The 6,763-nt window shown below is 40.6% G+C and overlaps 1 non-coding gene across 1 annotated transcript; it reads left to right on the top strand.

Annotated features, from left to right (window-relative positions):
- Nucleotides 1-5,908: 5,908 nt before the first annotated feature.
- LOC148580122 (small nucleolar RNA R71) lies at nucleotides 5,909-6,016 on the top strand. Its single transcript, XR_015893800.1, has one exon. It is a non-coding gene; the product is annotated as a small nucleolar RNA R71 (small nucleolar RNA).
- Nucleotides 6,017-6,763: the final 747 nt, after the last annotated feature.

Here is a 6,763-nt window from a genome sequence, read left to right as displayed (position 1 = left end):
CACTACGTCCAGCACTCGCGAGTTTGAAGCTCGTCACAGCCATCCCTTCCAAGATCCTACTCGGAATACCACAGACAAGGTTTAGACTTTTCGGATCTCGGGAATGGCCATCCATGGGTTCTAACTTATACCACGAAGACTCTAATATCTCAGACTCGGTCCTCTGTATTAGATATCTAAGAGATATTCATTCTAGCTTGTTTGCATGTAGAACGGAAGTGTTTGTCAGGCACGCGTTCATAAGTGAGAATGATGATGAGCGTCACATAATCATCACATTCATCATGTTCTTGAGTGTGAATGAACATCTTAGAATAGGAATAAGCTTGAATTAAATAGAAAAACAAAAGTACTTTGCATTAATTCATGAGGAACAGCAGGGCTCCACACCTTAATCTATGGTGTGTAGAAACTCTACCGTTGAAAATACATAAGTGATGAAGGTCCAAGCATGGCCGAATGGCCAGCCCCCATAAAGGTCTAAGATAGCATAAAACTGATCAAAGATCTGATTCGAAGATGTAAATACAATAGTAAAAAGTTCTATTTATACTAAACTAGTTACTAGGGTTTACAGAAATGAGTAAATGATGCAGAAATCCACTTCTGGGCCCACTTGGTGTGTGCTTGGGTTGAGCATTGAGCTTTACACGTGTAGAGGCTTCTCTTGGAGTTGAACGCCAGTTTGTAACCTGTTTCTGGCGTTTAACTCCACTTTGCAACATGTTTCTGGCGTTTAACTCCAGAATACAGCATGGAACTGGCATTGAACGCCAGTTTGCAGCGTCTAAACTCGAACAAAGTATGGACTATTATATATTTCTGGAAAGCCCCGGATGTGTACTTTCCAACACAATTGGGAGCGCGCCATTTGAAGTTCTGTAGCTCCAGAAAATCTACTTTGAGTGCAGGGAGGTCAGAATCTAACAGCATCTGCAGTCCTACTTCAACCTCTAAATCTGATTTTTGCTCAAGTCCCTCAATTTCAGCCAGAAAATACCTGAAATCACAGAAAAACACACAAACTCATAGCAAAGTCCAGAAATGTGAATTTTAATTATAAACTAATAAAAATATACTAAAAACTAATTAAATTATACTGAAAATTATGTAAAAACAATGCCAAAAAGCATATAAATTATCCACTCATCACAACACCAAACTTAAATTATTGCTTGTCCCCAAGCAACTAAAAATCATATAGGATAAAAAAAAGAGAATATACTATAAATTCCAAAATATCAATAAAACTTAGCCCCAATCAGATGAGCGGGACTTGTAGCTTTTTGCCTCTTGAATAGTTTTGGCATCTCACTTTATCCATTGAAGTTCAGAATGATTGGCATCTATAGGAACATAGAATTCAGATAGTGTTACTGATTCTCCTAGTTCAGTATGTTGATTCTTGAACACAGCTACTTTATGAGTCTTGGCCGTGGCCCTAAGCACTTTGTTTTCCAGTATTACCACCGGATACATAAATGCCACAGACACATAACTGGGTGAACCTTTTCAGATTGTGTCTCAGCTTTGCTAAAATCCCCAATTAGAGGTGTCCAGGGTTCTTAAGCACACTCTGTTTTTGCTTTGGACCTCGACTTTAACCGCTCAGTCTCAAGTTTTCACTTGACACCTTCACGCCACAAGCACATGGTTAGGGACAGCTTGGTTAAGCCGCTTAGGCCATGATTTTATTCCTTTAGGCCCTCCTATCCACTGATGCTCAAAGCCTTGGATCCTTTTTATTTACCCTTGCCTTTTGGTTTTAAGGGCTATTGGCTTTTTCTGCTTGCTTTTTCTTTTTCTTTTTCTCTTTTTTTTTTTCTGCAAGCTTTTGTATTCACTGCTTTTTCTTGCTTCAAGAATCATTTTTATGATTTTTCAGATTATCAAATAACATGTCTCCTTTTTCCTTATTCTTCAAGAGCCGACATATTTAACATTCATAAACATCAACTTCAAAAGACAGATGCACTGTTCAAGCATTCATTCAGAAAACAAAAAGTATTGTCACCACATCAAAATAATTAAACTAGTTTCAAGGATGAATTCGAAACCATGTACTTCTTGTTCTTTTGCAATTAAAACATTTTTCATTCAAGAGAGGTGATGGATTCATATTCATAACTTTAAGGCATAGACACTTAGACACTAATGATCATGTAGTAAAGGCACAAACATAAATAACACAAAAGGCTCAAAAACCGAAAAACAGAAAATAAATAGACAAGGAGATTAAGGAATGAGTCCACCTTAGTGAGGGTGGCGTCTTCCTCTCCTTGAATAACCAATGGTGCTCTTGAGCTCCTTTATGTCTCTTCCTTGTCTTTCTTGCTCCTCCCTCATAGCTCTTTGATCTTCTCTAATTTCATGGAGGATGATGGAGTGCTCTTGATGCTCCACCCTTAGTTGTCCCATGTTGGAACTTAATTCTCCTAGGGAAGTGTTGATTTGCTCCCAATAATTCTGTCGAGGAAAGTGCATCCCCTGAGGCATCTCAGGGATTTCATGGTGAGGAATTTCCTCATGCTCATGTTGAGGTCCATGATCTCTTATTTGCCCCATCCTTTTCTTAGTGATGGGCTTGTCCTCTTCAATGAGGATGTCTCCCTCTATGTCAATTTCAGCCGAATTGCAGAGGTGGCAAATGAGGTGAGGAAAGGCTAACCTTGCCAAAGTAGAGGACTTATCAGCCACCTTGTAGAGTTCTTGAGGTATAATCCCATGAACTTCCACTTCCTCCCCAATCATGATACTATGGATCATGATGGCTCGGTCTATAGTAATTTCAGACCGGTTGCTAGTAGGAATGATTGAGCGTTGAATGAACTCTAACCATCCCCTAGCCACTGGTTTGAGGTCAAGTCTTCTCAGTTGAACCGGCTTGCCTCTTGAGTCAATTTTCCATTGAGCTCCTTCCACACATATGTCCATGAGGACTTGGTCCCACCTTTGATCAAAGTTGACCCTTCTAGTGTAGGGGCGTGCGTTTTCTTCCATCATTGGCAAGTTGAACGCCAGCCTTACATTTTCTGGACTGAAATCTAAGTATTTCCCCCGAACCATGGTAAGCCAATGCTTTGGATTCGGGTTCACACTTTGATCATGGTTCCTAGTGATCCATGCGTTTGCATAGAACTCTTGAACCATTAGGGTCCCGACTTGTTGAATGGGGTTGGTGAGAACTTCCCAACCTCTTCTTTGGATCTCAAGTCGGATCTCTGGATACTCATTCTTTTTGAGCTTGAAAGGAACCTCAGGGATCATTTTCTTCTTGGCCACAACTTTATAGAAGTGGTCTTGATGGACCTTTGAGATGAATCTCTCCATCTCCCATGACTCAGAGGTGGAAGCAATTGCCTTCCCTTTCCTCTTTCTAGAGGTTTCTCTGGCCTTAGGTGCCATTAATGGATATGGAAAAACAAAAGGCAATGCTTTTACCACACCAAACTTAAAATATTTGCTCGTCCCCGAGCAAAAGAAGAAAGAAATAAGGAGAAGAAGAAGAGAAATAGAGGAGAGGGAGAGAAGGGTGTATTCGGCCAAGGGGGAGAAGAGAGGGTTGTGTTATGTGAAAAAGAAGAAGGAATAAGGGGTTTATATAGGAGTGGGGGAGGGTTAAGGGTTCGGCCATTAAGGTTGGGTTTGGGAGGGAAGATATTTTTTGAATTTGAAGGTAGGTGGGGTTTTTGGGGAAGAGAGGAAGGATGTGAGTGGTGAAGAGGTGATGGGGAAGAGTGATTGAGTTGGGTATTTGGGGAAGAGAGTTATGAAAAGGTGTGAAGAGGAGAGAAGAAGTGGTGGGGATCCTGTGGGGTCCACAGATCCAGTGGGGCCAAGGACTTAACATCCCTGCTCCAATTAGGCGTGTAAAATGCCCTTAGTGTGCAATCCTGGCATTTAACACCAGATTGCTTCCTGTTTCTGGCGTTAAACGCCCAAATGTAGCTTGTTTCTGGCGTTTAACGCCAAGTTGATGCTTGTTTCTGGCGTTTAAACTCCAGAATACTCCTCCTCCAGGGTGTGCTATTTTTAATGCTGTTTTTCATTCTGTTTTGATTTTTTAGTAGTTTTTGTGACTTTTACATTATCATCAACCTAATAAAATACAAAATAACAAAGAGAAAATAAAATAGATATGATTAAATAACATTGGGTTGCCTCCTAACAAGCGCTTCTTTAATGTTAGTAGCTTGACAGTGAGCTCTCATGGAGCCTCACAGATAATCAGAGCATTGTTGGAACCTCCCAACACCAAACTTAGAGTTTGAATGTCGGGATTCAACACCAAACTTAGAGTTTGGTTGTGGCCTCCCAACACCAAACTTAGAGTTTGACAGTGGGGGCTTTGGTTGACTCTGTAGTAAGAGAAGCTTTTCCTGCTTCCTCTCCATGGGTACAGCAGGAGATCCTTGAGTTTTAAACACAAGGTTGTCCTCATTCAGCTGAAGGATCAATTCTCCTATGTCCACATCAATCAAAGCTCTTGCTGTGGCTAGGAAGGGTCTTCCAAGGATGATGGATTCATCCTCATCCTTCCCAGTGTCTAGGATTATGAAATCAGCAGGGATGTAAAGGCCTTCAACCTTTACTAACACATCCTCTACTACTCCATAAGCCTGTTTTCTGGAGTTATCTGCCATCTCTAATGAGATTCTGGCAGCTTGCACCTCAAGGATCCCAAGTTTCTCCATTACAGAGAGTGGCATTAAGTTTACTCCTGACCCTAGGTCACACAGAGCCTTCTCAAAGGTCATGGTGCCTATGTTACAGGGAATTAAGAATTTACCAGGATCCTATTTCTTTTGAGGTAATTTCTGCCTATCCAATGCATTCAGTTCATTGGTGAGCAAGGGAGGTTCATCTTCCCAAGTCTCATTACCAAATAATTTGGCATTCAACTTCATGATTGCACCAAGGTACTTAGCAACTTGCTCTTCAGTAATGTCTTCATCCTCTTCAGAGAAAGAATACTCATTAGAGCTCATGAAGGGCAGAAGTAGGTTTAATGGAATCTCTATGGTCTCAAGATGAGCCTCAGATTCCTTTGGTTCCTCAAAGCAAAACTCCTTATTGATCACTGAATGTCCAGGAGGTCTTCCTCACTGGGATTCACGTCCTCTCCATCCCTTGTAGGTTCGGCCATGATGGTTAAATCAATGGCCTTGCACTCTCTTTTTGGGTTCTCTTCTATATTGCTTGGGATAGTACTAGGAGGGGTTTCAGTGACTCTTTTACTCAGCTGGCCCACTTGTGCCTCCAGATTTCTAATGGAGGACCTTGTTTCATTCATGAAACTTAAAGTGGCCTTAGATAGATCAGAGACTATATTTGCTAAGCTAGATGGATTCTGCTCAGAAGTCTCTGTCTGTTGCTGAGTGGATGATGGAAAAGGCTTGCTATTGCTAAACCTGTTTCTTCTATCATTATTAAAGCCTTATTGAGGCTTTTGTTGATCCTTCCATGAGAAATTTGGATGATTTCTCCATGAGGGATTATAGGTGTTTCCATAGGGTTCCCCTATGTAATTCACCTCTGCTATTGCAGGGTTCTCAGGATCATAAGCTTCTTCTTCAGAAGATGCCTCTTTAGTACTGTTGGATGATTCCTTCAATCCATTCAGACTCTGAGAGATCATATTGACTTGCTGAGTCAATATTTTATTCTGAGCCAATATGGCCTTCAGAGTATCAATTTCAAGAACTCCCTTCCTCTGAGGCGTCCCATTACTCACAGGATTCCTTTCAGAAGTGTACATGAACTGGTTATTTGCAACCATGTCAATGAGTTCTTGAGCTTCTACAGGCGTTTTCTTTAGGTGAATGGATCCACTTGCAGAATGGTCCAGTGACATCTTTGATAGCTCAGACAGACCATCATAGAATATATCCAGGATGGTCCATTCTGAAAGCATGTCAGAAGGATACTTTTTGGTCAGTTCCTTGTATCTCTCCCAAGCTTCATAGAGGGATTCACCTTCCTTTTGTTTGAAGGTTTGAACATCCACTCTAAGCTTACTAAGCTTTTGAGGAGGAAAGAACTTGGCTAAGAAAGCCGTGACCAGCTTATCCCAAGAGTTCAGGCTATCTTTAGGTTGAGAGTCTAACCATACTCTAGCTCTGTCTCTTACAGCAAATAGGAAAAGCATAAGCCTGTAGACCTCGGAATCAACCCCATTGGTCTTAACAGTATCACAGATTTGCAAGAATTCAGTTAAGAACTGAAAAGGATCTTCTGATGGAAGTCCATGAAACTTGCAATTCTGTTGCATCAGAGAAACTAATTAAGGTTTAAGCTCAAAATTGTTTACCCTAATGGCAGGGATTGAGATGCTTCTTCCATGTAAATTGGAATTTGGTGCAGTAAAGTCACCAAGCATCTTCCTTGCATTGTTATTGTTTTCAGCCATGACTCCTTCTTTTTCGAAAATTTATGTCAGATTTTCTCCAGAGAGTTGTGCCTTGGTTTCCCTTAGCTTCCTCTTCAGAGTTCTTTCAGGTTCAGGATCAGTTTCAACAAGAATTTTCTTATCCTTGTTCCTGCTCATATGAAAAAGAACAAAACAGAAAAGAAAATATGGAATCCTCTATGTCACAGTATAGAGATTCCTTTATGTGAGTAGAAGAAGAAGAATCCAAACACAAGGGTGAGGAGTGGGTTCGAATTCTTAGATGAAGAGGAGTGTTAGTAAATAAATAAATAAATAATTAGAAGGAGATGAGGGAGAAGAATTTTCGAAAATCATTGAAAAGAAAAGAAAAAT

The sequence above is a fragment of the Arachis ipaensis genome, chromosome B10 (genome assembly GCF_059453495.1).
Source record: "Arachis ipaensis isolate K30076 ecotype BB chromosome B10, ASM5945349v1, whole genome shotgun sequence".
Classification (NCBI taxonomy): Eukaryota; Viridiplantae; Streptophyta; class Magnoliopsida; order Fabales; family Fabaceae; genus Arachis; species Arachis ipaensis.
This window is presented reverse-complemented; position numbering and strand designations above follow the sequence as displayed.